We start from the raw sequence: 13,135 nt of genomic DNA on the forward strand, positions 1-13,135 counted from the left end.
CCTCGTAGAACCCTTTGAACTTACCCACCCGACTGACAGCCTATGAAGGGCTGTTTACAGTCAAAGCGGCTTAAAAAGAGTGGTTATCTTTGTACGTCTTTGCTCGTCGGAGTGCCGCGGACAATGGACCAGGCGACTGAGGTCCATGTTCGAGTGCGTTCTCAAGTTCTCTGTGGTGCCGCCATGCCACCGTTTCTACAAACCGCGGCGTTGCCTGGCGCCGTTGACTCCTCCCTGCAACGGATTGCGGGCTTGATTTCTACATAGAACCCAACATCTTCGCGCTGTGCTGTGTTGTGCGCCTGGTGCAATGTTTGTGCAGTGTTTTCTTCCTCACCATGGTACGAAGCGGGCGTGCCTCTTCCCTCTTTCCCTGGGTTGGGAAGGAGGCGGTGTTTCACCCTTCAATTTCGAGGGCGGAGTTGAAGAGGACAATTTGATTGGACCATCCTGGGTTTCGTTGTTTCCCCTGCAAGGGATCCTGGGAAGACATGGACTTTAAAAACACGAGCGCCGAGACGCTCGAGGCATGCTACCAAAAACGTTGTAGTATCACGCTACCTTGATCCTGTACATAATTTAAATAAACGCTCCTGTTAACCTGTTAACCGCACCCCGGCTCTCTCCTCGACATCTCACCGGGTCTTTGGCTGCGCCGGTCTTATGGGCAGACCCCCGACTACATCACTGTGTTCACTTGAAATGTCTTCTGGCACGAACTAATCTACCAGAAAAATCAATCACTACAATATTTTTATGACCATTCTCTTTCAGCTTTAATATTAATGAAACCACTTTCTTTCATTCTTTCAAACTTTACAGACAACCTAACGTGCGCGTTTACGGGTATTTTCGCACTGTCCCGGAATGACTAAAAAAATGGTGAGAGATAAGCCAAAGGTTGCGTTCCGTGGTACTCGCGAATGAGAAACAGAAAGATTACAGAGAAAGTATGAGAAACTGAAATTATCTACGTGATATAAACACCAAAAGTACAGTGGATTCACTAACACGGTCTGCTCCTAACAAATGTCAGAGATCCACTCTTGCACTTTGAACGTTAACTTCAAACACTACTCAGCTTCCCTTGAGAAATGGCTTTATGCTCTCCCATAGTAGAGTACCTACTACTTTGAATCCTTAACAACTTTTTCTAAACACACAGCTTATTGCTCTTCCATTAGTAATGGAGTACCTTGTACTCTAAATTGTTGAAAATTTGTTCTAAACAAGCAGTGGATGCACAACACCCTAGCAAACATCAATTGTAGCTGTTGTGCTCTTTTGATTCATTAATATTTGTCGATACGGCCTCATCAAGTGTAAGGTCTACGGGAATGCTTTCAGCTCTCCCATACTATAGTATATGTACTCTAAATTGTTTACCCTAAAACTAAACACACGTCTTTCTAAATGCCTTGGTAACTGGGATGGCATTCTGCCCTCCCATGGTAGTGTACAAAGTACTCTAAATCGTTAAAAAAATTTTATACAGACATCTTCACTGGGACATATTAAGTCTCTCCCATAGTATAGTGCCCCTAGTGCTTCAAGTCGTTCCCAATTCATTCAAAACAGCACCTGCTCTTGGATTTGGAAAGTCGAATTCTCCTGTCTCTCATTCCTCCTTAGCAGCCATTGGCATGTACATTGAGCACTATCTGACAAAAAAAGGGTTGGTACGTTATACTCGCTGGGCGTAACCTCCTAGGTTTTAGAAAGGTTTAGCGAGCGTTGGGTCGCATTGCCATGAATAAAGTGAACTAGTATATACCATGAACTCGAGGTGATTAAAGGATGGAAGTAGACAGGAAGCGCAAGCCGTAAGAAAGTGTGCGTGCGCCTCCTCTCGTTCAGTCCTTGGAATGCCCGCTGGATGGCGGTGCTTCTATAGGAGGAATATATGATGAAAAGATGCGAGATGGTGGTACTTGGAGTGTTGAATAGATGGATGAACGGACACACAAACAGATGCATGGACGGACGCACGGATGGCTGCACGGACGAATGGACGCATAGACGGACGCACAGATAAGCGTGCGCACGTACGAACAGATGCACACACGGACGGCCACACTGACGCACGCATGGATGGACGGAAGCAAGAACGAATGAACGGACGGATGCTTCGCCCCACTATCCATCATTCACTCCGTGGATATGCTGCCATTTTTTTAATTGGTGGAGGTGCTGGGTATCAATCACAGTCTCTCTCGTCCTGTTTTATATTAAATACTTTTATATTAAATACCATGAAAGAAAAAAAAACCTTCCACAGCCAAGTGGTTAGCATGCTTGCCTTCAGATCGAGGGTCCAGGGGTTATAATCCTACCACGCGCGGTATTTTCCGGCAAGAATTTGACCATATATATATATATATATATATATATATATATATATATATATATATATATATATATATATATATATATATATATATATATATATATATATATATATATATATATATATATATATATATATATATATATTGTAACGGGGTTTATTTGCAGAGCAGAACGCAGAAGGCGAAGCAGTCAGCAGCGTCCGGCCAAGCGCCGCAAGCAGGAGCTTATGCTGATGCCGATGCCCCTGAGGTACCGAAAAATGCCGCTGAGGCCCCTCTTCTTCACTACAATCGTTCTCCGCAGAAAAAGACGCCATGCTGGCGGACTAGGGAGAAGAAACGACTAATGGGTCATAATATGGCTTGAGGCGAGAGACGTGGACAGTGTCGCGGCCGTGGTAGCGTAGGTCTGTGGATGGGATGATGGGCTCCACGATATAGTTGACAAGTGACGTTTGCTCTACAACGCAATAGGGCCCGATGTATTTGGGAAGAACTTTTGCGGAGTGGTCAGGTGCGGTAGCAGGTGCCCGAAGCCATACCGATGAACCAGGTGGGAAGTTTGGAGCCGAACGGTCCCCAGTCTGGCGGGATTGCTGCTGCCACTGGTCCTCGGTAGAAAAAGAGCGGGCAAGCTGGCGGCATTCTTCAGCATGTCGAGCAGCTTCGGACAGAGTTGTATTTTCGGACTCATAAGGTTTATATGGGAGAATAGTGTCTACTGTACTTGAAGGTTCTCGTTCATACAGAAGAAAGTATGGCGAAAACCCAGTAGTAGCTTGTACGGCAGTATTATACGCGTAGGTGACGAACGGGAGAACTTGGTCCCAATTTGAATGATCAGAAGCGACGTACATCGACAGCATATTGCCAAGAGTACGGTTGAAGCGCTCCGTCATGCCATTCGTTTGAGGGTGGTACGCTGTACTTGTGCGGTGCACGATTCGGCATTCGTCTAGTAATGCCTTCAAGGCGTCAGAAAGGAAGGCATGGCCTCTGTCTTAAGAGCTCACGAGGGGCACCATGACGCAGAATGAAACGTTGCAACAGAAACGTTCCAACGTCACGGGCTGTGGCAGTCGGCAGCGCGGCTGTTTCGGCATAGCGTGTCAGATGGTCTATCGCAATAATAATTCAGCGATTACCAGCTAGAGTTATGGTAGTGGTCCGTAAATGTCAATGCCGACGCGATCAAAAGGTCGACTAGGACAATGAAGAGGTTGCGATGGGTAGACTTGCCCGGGAGGTAACTTTTGTCGTTGGCGCTGAGCACACGAGCGAATGAATTTCCGCACGTAGTTATACATGCCACGCCAATAAAATCTGAGTCGAAGCCTAGCGTATGTCTTGAAGAGGCCTGCGTGGGCGCACTGTAGGTCTGCGTGAAAAGCTTTGAAGATAGCAGCTCGAAGATGGCGGGGTATCACAAGGAGACACTTGTGACCGTCAGAAAGGTAGTTGCGTCAATAAAGAAGATCATCCCTTAAGCAAAAGTAGCTAGCCTGGCGGCGGAGAGCGCGAGACGGCGAAGGAGTGAGAGGATCAGAATGAATGCTTATGAGGCCACTGATCCAGGGATTCTTTCGTTGTTCCACGGTCATGTTGCGCAAGGCGTATGACGCAAGTGCAGGCTCGAGAGAAGAGAGGCAAACACCTTCATCCGATATGGGAGAGCGAAAAAGGGCGTCGGCGTCTGTGTGCTTACGACCGGATCTGTAAATAACGCGGATGTCGTATTCCTGAAGTTTGAGCGCCCAGCGAGCAAGTCATCCGGAAGGGTCTTTAAGTGTGGATAGCCAACAAAGGGCATGGTGGTCAGTGACGACGTCGAATGCGTGACCATACAGGTAGGGGCAAAATTTTCCAAGTGCCCAAATAATAGCTAAACACTCTTTCTCGGTCACGGAGTATTTAGCCTCGGCTTTCGTCAAAGTTCGGCTTGCGTAGGCGACGACATATTCATCAAACCCTGCCTTTCGTTGCGCGAGCACAGCGCCAAGTCCAACACCGCTGGCATCAGTATGAACCTCCGTGGGAGCGGCAGAATCGTAGGGGCGGAGGATAGGTGGTGAAGTTAGCAGGCGGCGTAATTTGGTGAACGCACCGTCGCATGCTGGTGACCAGGTGGAAAGGTCCTTGTCGTCACTAAGAAGGTCCGTAAGGGGCGCACATACAGAAGCAAAATTTCTAATAAAGCGTCGAAAGTATGACGACAAGCCAACAAAACTTCTAAGTTCCTTTAAGCTCTTTGGCTTCGGAAAATCGGCGACTGCTCGAAGCTTGGTGGGGTCGGGAAGTATGCCGTCCCGCGATACGACGTGGCCAAGAATGGTAAGCTGCCGGGCAGCAAAACGACACTTCTTGAGGTTGAGCTGAAGGCCGGCGTCGGTGAGGCGTGTGAGGACGTGCTCGAGACGATTTAAATGGGTTTCGAAATCGGTGGAAAAGAAAACTACGTCATCGAGGTAGCATAAACATGTGTTCCACTTGAGGCGTCGTAAAATAGTGTCTATCATTCTTTCAAAAGTGGCTGGAGCGTTACAAATGCCGAAAGGCATAACGGTAAATTCGAATAATTCATCAGGTGTGACAAATGCTGTTTTCGGTCGGTCAGATGTTTCCATAGGTACTTGCCAGTATCCAGACCGTAAATCCAGCGAAGAGAAGTATTCGGCGCCCTGCAAACAGTCAAGGGCGTCGTCTATTCGCGGTAACGGGTAAACGTCCTTAGGGGTGATCTTGTTTAAACGTCGATAGTCCACACAGAACCGAATGGGGCCGTCCTTCTTCTTAACAAGAACGACCGGTGACGCTCAGGGACTGTTAGAAGGCTGTACATTACCCCGCTAGAGCATGTCAGCAACCTGGTCGTCAATAAGACGGCGCTCCGATACTGAGACTCGGTAGGGGCGCTGCCGTAGAGGCGTATGGCTTCCTGTGTCAATCTTGTGAGATATTTTCAATGTGCGACTGAGGCCAGAAGCGTGGCTGTCAAAAGAAGTACGAAACTTTTGCAGCAGATTCACCAACTGGCTTCGTTCTGAAGAAGACGTTGCGACATCGATGGAGCAGTGGAAAGCGTCAAGGAGTGACTGGTCAATAACAGAGTCAGAAATGAGTGCGCTGAGGTCCGTAGAAAGTAAACTAGATGTAGCGTCAAAAATGTGACGGGCGTCGATCGGATGCACGTAACCGAGACATTCACCATAGAATAAAGGTAAAGGCCCTTCTAGCGTATTGTACACGAGCGTCTTCGTGACGCCATGGTGGAGAGTAAGGAGAGCAATGAGCAGTGGAGAACATTTGCGTTGAATGAACTGGGCAGAAGGCGTAAATAGAACATCACCGTCGGAGATAGCGTCACACGACACAGTCACCAGCAGAAAAGAGCGCGGTGGTACGGTGGTGTCGTCGGAAACAGACAGTTTATAATACGGCAGGGTGAGGCTTCGAGAGCGTCAACATGAAGAAGTGCAGATAGCTCAAGTTCAGCGCGACACCAGTCAATGATGGCATTATTATTCGCAAGGAAGTCCCAGCCGAGTATCATGTCATGGGAACATGAGGGCAGCACTACGAATTCAACGATACACACAATCCCTTCGATGACAACTCGTGTGGTACAGGCTGCGAGAGGTGTTACACTTTGTGCGTTAGCCGTTCTAAGAGAGAGGCCGGATAATGGCGTCAGAACTTTGCGGAGTTTGCGGCACAGGTTGATGGAAAGGACGGATAGAGCGGCTCCGGTGTCGACAAGCGCCATGACGACGATACCATCGACTAACACTTGAATGACGTTAGCTGGACAGGTGCGAGGGCTTGTGCATGGCGACGGGGACGCAGTTCGTGCCTCGGGAACTGCGGCCGTTAGTTTTCCTGGTCGGTGGGTCCGGAACGGCGACGCATAGGGGAAAGCGAACGTTGACGTGGAGATGGGGAGCGACGGGTGGGACCTTGTGGACAATCAGAAGGAAAGGAGGAGGAAGGAGAGCTTGAAGGCGAAGAAAAAAACTGAGGGTCGAAAGAGGGCATTCGTCGAATGTTCTGAGCAGCCTGGCGACGACGACAATAACGTGCCACGTGGTCAACACCATCACAAACAAAACATATCGGACGGTTGTCGTGGCTCCGCCATTGGTCGGAGTAGACTCCGACTTGCGGCTGGGGGGCAGAAAACTGCGGCCGAGGTGGTATCGGCATAGGCGGCGGTGAATAGGTCGGCGGCGAAAAGGGCGGCGGCGAATACATAGGCGCTGGCTGGAACGCAGGCTGTCGAGGTCGAGCAACGGCCTCGGCGTACGTGCGAGGTGTGGTGACTGGCGAAGGTTCACGGGCGGGAGGAAGAACTTGTGCGACCTGGTCTTGAATGAAGTCGCGGAGTGTAGACGTCAATCTGCGTGGTTGATCGGGTACGCAGGACATCAAAGAGAGCTGACGTGCAACCTCAGCGCGGATGAACTCTTGGATCTTGGAGAGAAGAAGGGCATGGTCTTCTCCTATGCCAAGGGTGGACAGGCTGGACAAAGAGTCGTCAAGCACCGAGGGACGTCGGGTGGAAAGAAGTTGCCTGCGCAACTCGTCAAAACTCTGGCATAACTCGGTCAGTTCTAGGACAGTGCGAGGACTCTTAGAAAACAACATTTGGAAAGCGTCGTCCTCCATGCCCTTCATGATGTGCTTGATCTTAAGCTCTTCGGACATCGACTCGTTGACTCGCTTGCAAAGGTCCAGAATGTCCTCAATATAGCTTGTGAAATTCTCACCAAGCTGCTGGGACCGAGTATGCAAGCGTTGTTCGGCACGGCGTTTGCGTACTTCAGGCCGACCGAAAATTTGTGTGAGGCTCGTTTTGAAGACCGACCATGTAGGGAGTTCCGCTTCGTGGTTTATAAACCACAGCTTGGCCACGTCCGACAGGTAGAAGGAGACGTAGGCCAACTTTGCGGCGTCATCCCATTTGTTGTGAGTACTTACTCGCTCGTACATTGAAATCCAGTCGTCAACGTCCTTGTCTTCTGTGCCAGAGAAAACAGGGGGATCTCGCAGACGCAGATAACCAGCGCAGAGAACAGTAGGTGGTGCCTGTGGAGGAGTTGGAGCGGCACTTGCGTCGGTAGGCATAATGGATAGTAAAATGCGATTTCGAAGCTCCAGGGTGATCGAAACCCAGCAGACTCCACTACTTGTAACGGGGTTTGTTTACAGAGCAGAACGCAGAAGGCGATGCCCCTGAGGCGCCGAGAAATGCCGCTGAGGCCCCTCTTCTTCACTACAACATATATATATATATATATATATATATATATATATATATATATATATATATATATATATATATATATATATATCATTTAGGATTCGTTTGAATAACGACAGAGCCCATGCGAAATCAGCCCCAAGTCTACCTCTATCAAAACATCTCAATGTCCTCAACCATGCATTCGACAAACTATCAGTAACGCTCTTAGAGACGGGATTTAAATCAAACCGAGAGCGAGAACAACAAAAGTCGTACCTTATCCACCGATTTAACACGAAAAGGGCGGCGGCGGGATACACTCGATAGAAGAATAAATGATACTGCAGGTACACTTGCAGCAATTAAAGCATTTGAAGACAGTAACGGCAATCATGAAAATAATAACTGAGTTCACGGCACTGCAGCTGCGAAGGGCACTGGACAACTCAAAATATTTCCAAGTGTAACTACTCTTCCTAAGTACAGCTGTCGTCTGTTTCTTTTTTTACCTTACTATCTAATCAATTGTGCCAAGCATGACATGCCCAACAGCAACCCTGTGCACAATCGGGAGGCCCCTACTGCACGCGTAATCCAGAAGCGGGCAAGAATTTACATTGAACCCGTTGCCAGCCTCTGCGGCAATACGCGGCGCCCCTCTTTCAACGACGACTTGTCGATGAGACGCTGAGTAGTTAAAGGCTTAAACTTTTTAAAAAAGCTCTTTTAGCCCACACCGAACCACCAGAGCCATGCAGCGCCGTGTGGTCGGGAACAATACGTTAGTGAAAGGAAGGATACAGAGACCCCAGACATCCTAAAGGTGAAAAGGAGAAAGGGGAGAAAGAGGGAGGGGGAAGGAAGGGTGAAAGGTGATCCCGTGATCTGCGGGTCAGCAGTTGAGTACCTTAGCCACTAGACCACTGCGGCGGGGCCGTGTGAGAACGAAAGAACACGTTTTATATTATTTGTGTTGCGCTCGTCCATGATAGATGCAAACGAAGGGCAGGTTGGTAATGAAAAAAAGATGTTATGTTGTGCGTGCGCCAGCGAAGCATATTTGCGTGTGTTGGTGCCCCATGCTGGCTTAAAATTAAAACATCAATATTCCTACCCCCGAAGCAAGTCCTTCATGAGCAGTTTTCAGCTCACTGGGCAAATTCGCTGAAACGTGATAAGCGACAAAGGTGTGCTCAATCAAGGCATGACTACTACCAAACACAACGGCGAAAATTAGTTTTTTTTTTTTGGTGATCTTGTTCGACAGCTCGCATCACTTCATGCATGTCCGTTGAAGTGCTCATAATTCTATTTTCCGAGCCTGAATGATTTTAATTACTGAACCTTCTCTCACGTCGCGATAAAAAAATTGTCCTCGCGTGACCTCCACGATGTCTACCGGCGAAAGCAAGATAATTAGGGCGGCAAAGCTTCCCCAGCAAATCTTTATATATATTTGCGTGGCTCCGTCCTAGTTTTCCGGTGTATCTACAACAAATACGCAGTCTTTACAGCTCTTTGATTTGAAAACCATCTGCTCACAATGTGTTTCGGTGGGAATGCCTTGCCGTAGCTGAAGAAAACGAAAAAGAAACTGTGTTGGGCGGCTGCAGGAAATTATGTTTCGATCATTCTAATATTTTTCAGTGGTGATGCAGTTTACACGAGACCAATTCCCATAGTTTGTCCGTTCCCTAGTCTTGTCCGCTATATTCTAATGACGCATGTCATCTCTTATTCCCCTTACCCCCTTCCCCAACACAGGGTAGCCAGCAGGTCTGAGAACTGGCTAACCTCCCTGACCTTCTTTTTCTCCTCTTTTCGATGAAGGCGAAAATTCTGTAGGCTAGTGCGCTCAGATTTGGATGCACGGTAAACAATCCCAGGTGGTCAAAGTTAACGGAGCCATCCACTACGGGGTCTCTCATAATCATATGGTGGTTTGGGGGCGTTAGACCCCACATATCAATCAATCAATCAATCATCAATCATTTTCGTCCTTTTATTGTGATGCTAGCAGATCTTGTTGTTGTTTTCCTACGTTACAATAACGAGTGTCCCCTGGGCCATCCCACGAGGTAAGGCGAGTCGGTGACAGTCAAGATAACATCATTATCATGATGCTCATGGTAGTTACCGTGGTCAAATTATATAGGTCACGAAGATTGAAACGACAAGTGTCGAAGACCTATTGCCACAGACATCAACGCCCGCCCACCATTGCAGTGCAACTAGGTGAAGGAGAAACCAATAACCAAAACCAAAAACTCAATATATATTTTTTTCAGGTGGTCGTAATTTTCTATGTGTCAAAGTTAACTTCAAATTTACTTTACAGGTTATCTGACACTTGGCTAAATGTTCGATTGAGGGAGAAAGAGATTGTAGAAATGAAAAGACGCTATTTCCGCAGCCCTCATTGGGAGCACAACTTGGTGCCTGTTTGATTGCCTGCTATCAGGGTTTGTGTTTAGTTCGGCGCATTGCCGGGTCATCGGCTTCAGATCCTTTACCGCGCACTGACATCGCACGTCACGAGCGTCGCCGCCATCAAAATTCAAGCCGCAAGCTTAATTGAACCCACGTCATCCGAATTACCAGCCGAGTGCGTGGCGGCTTAAGTACATGAAATTTAGTAATATGGCTATTTAAATATTGTGCAACGTTTTTAGTAGTGTATGCGCGTAGGCGCGCACTGCCTCTTCTTTTATCGCTTGAAATCTGTTTTTTTTTTTTTATGGAAGAAGATTGTTCGTGACAGATCAGCTGAGTTTTAGCAGGGTAGTTTTTTCCTTTTTTTGGAAAATTCAGGTCTATATTAAAATTGTAGGACGGCCGTGCTCCAGCTGTTTTCGCAGACATATTCGTTGTCGGGGCGGCAGTATTTTTCGGGGGAAGCGCATTGATGATGGTTTTAGAGCAAGACCACCGTGCATTCGGGAATAGAGATAGCGGGGGCGTAAGCACGCCAATTGTGATCTCCGTGCGTGCACACCGGCCGTATATACCCACGTGGTGGGAGGGTCGCCGGGGGAAAAGTGACAAACATGAAAGAGAGGAATGAAGTCCGTGGGAAGAAGGATGCATGTGCTATAGGATGTGCGCATTGAGGATCATCTGGGGCGTGGCAGTCACACGGTATTCGACCTTTAAAAGGACCCTAAAATAATTATGATTTTTCACATCTCAGTAAAATAATTACTCTCTGATTTTCAAGATAACCTCGCTTGCCGTGAGAAGACGCTTGGTAAGTGAGAAAGCGCGCCGAAGGAAAATGCTGGTGGCGACGCCACCTCGAAATTTCGGCACTAAACGTGATCACGTCATAGATTTTGATGGTGTCTGCTAGGTTCTGCATGCCTCTTAACCAGCGAAAACGAAGCACATCTTCTTCTGAAGGGTTTACAACCTTAACCCTTAACATACCGATTTTCGGAAACTTTCGTTGAGCCAATGTATAGCCAAAATACGAAAAATGCTTTTTGAGGTGCGTGACGTCACGTGATGTTGTTTTGACGCTAAATTTGAAACGGAAACTTCTACCCTCAGTTTCCCTTTTTTTTCTTTATTGACCATCCACTGATGGCAAAATTATAATAGTACCTGCATGGCGTATAACGTCCCCAAAAACACCGTATACGATTCTGAGAGGCAGCGTAGTGCAGGATTCCACAAATTTCGACCATCTAGTGTTAACGTGCACTGACATGGCACAATAAACGGGCCTCCACCATTTCGCCTCCATTAAAATGCGACCGCCATGACTGGGGTCTAACCCGCAACCTTCTGGTCAGCTGCTAAGCACTGTAACCTCTGCACCACCGCGGCGGTCAATGATGGGAAAACTGACGTCATTCAGAGTACAATATATCCATTCGAACCAGCTGAGTGTCTTATTTTAGTGTTATTTCAAGAAAAATAGCCTCACGCGCAAGCTAATAGAAAGTTGAAAGCTAGCAGGCTGTCCTTAAACGTGTACCAATTCACAAATTACGCTTTCTTCCCGGAGCCGTACATGGCCCAAATCTGAGTGTACTTGAGTCTGTCCGTAGATTTCACACCACTTACGAGTATGTCATTTATCACGCTAAGTGCGCCAAGTTACGTTGCCGTACCCAGCCAAAGCCACACAAAGCTAATACCCGCGAATTACATACTTTACTCAATTGCTGGCGTAAAGTATTGTCACTGAGATAATCGTTAACTCACAGCACACCTATTGTTTCGTTCTAACGAGAACACCGACGCTAGTGAAAATATTGACAAAAGTATTGCAGACGGAGAAAATGCCCCAGGGTGTCGCTACTCATACTGCCGTCACCGTCAATTGCTCTGTTAATCGTAAAAACGTGACCGGTAAGAATTCTACGGACAAACTGAAGTTTCCTTATGATTTCTCTGGTATTAGGCTAAATGCAGTTGCACAGCGCTCAAGGCATTGAGACCGGTAGTGTGGGTAGATTCACTAGTGGCATTTAAGAAGTGGGCAAGTTCTAGCACATGAAAGACTAGGGCCACGAGAGTCTAGACCTTCTCCGCTACATAAAATTTTTGTTCTCCTTATCTGTGGCTCACAACCATTGTGGGGGATTGGCCAAGATGACTCGGTGGCCAAATACATCTTTCCCTTACTTAGTCTATTGCACTAATTCCCACACCCTCATCAGCATCTTTCTGCACCCGACGTTCGTTTGCATTGCATTCAAGATCGGAGGTATAGCAAGCGGTCTGTACCTTCCACGGTTTGGCAGTGCCTCCAAGATCGTCCCACCTTTGGCCAAGCGACAATGACGTCCCCATGTGAAGTTGTATTATGTGACGTCTGGTAACGCCATGATTGCATGATGATCTGTGGCGCCGTAGGGTCACAAAATTGATTATCTGTGGCGTAGTTGATACCTTCGGAAAAGTCGAAACTTCAAACACAGTGGTCTTTAGAACATGACGTTGAGGGCGAAATATCCTTTGCAGCACAAGAAGACCACCTTCTTCTCACCCCTCGGTGCGACGATGAGGACTAAGCTCCAGCCAACGCATCATGACATCGGTTAAATGTTGGCAAGCCTGAAGGAATCTCTCCTTCACTGCCGCCTCCGGGGTCCTCGAGAAATGAACCCACTTGTTGCGGGTCCCGGCATTCGTGATGGTTTGAGCCACACGTCACACACAGCTGCTGACCGCGGGCTGCGTCCCCGCAATGGTGACCTCGCTTCCCATCTACGACTGGAATCGCCCGGTAGCGAAGAAACGCAGTGCGCACGACATCTGCCGTTCCATCGAGAGCGCAGTTGGCCGCGAGCCTCCTAGTTCATCGGCGACTTCGTCCCATATACATATAGGCCCCGACATTGGTGCTCTTGATAGTGGTTAACCACCTGTCTTCGTTGGTTTTGTCCGTGCCTCGTAACTACCGGGGCAATGCCACAGCATATAGTGTATAGGATAGCGAATTCGTTGCAGTGCCTGCAAGATCTGTTGGTATATATGTTGAGAGAGGTTTTATGCGATAAAGCCGGGTTAGCACATGAATCCACCTGCAATAATATGA

This window comes from Rhipicephalus microplus, chromosome 1, assembly GCF_043290135.1.
Source record: "Rhipicephalus microplus isolate Deutch F79 chromosome 1, USDA_Rmic, whole genome shotgun sequence".
Classification (NCBI taxonomy): domain Eukaryota; kingdom Metazoa; phylum Arthropoda; class Arachnida; order Ixodida; family Ixodidae; genus Rhipicephalus; species Rhipicephalus microplus.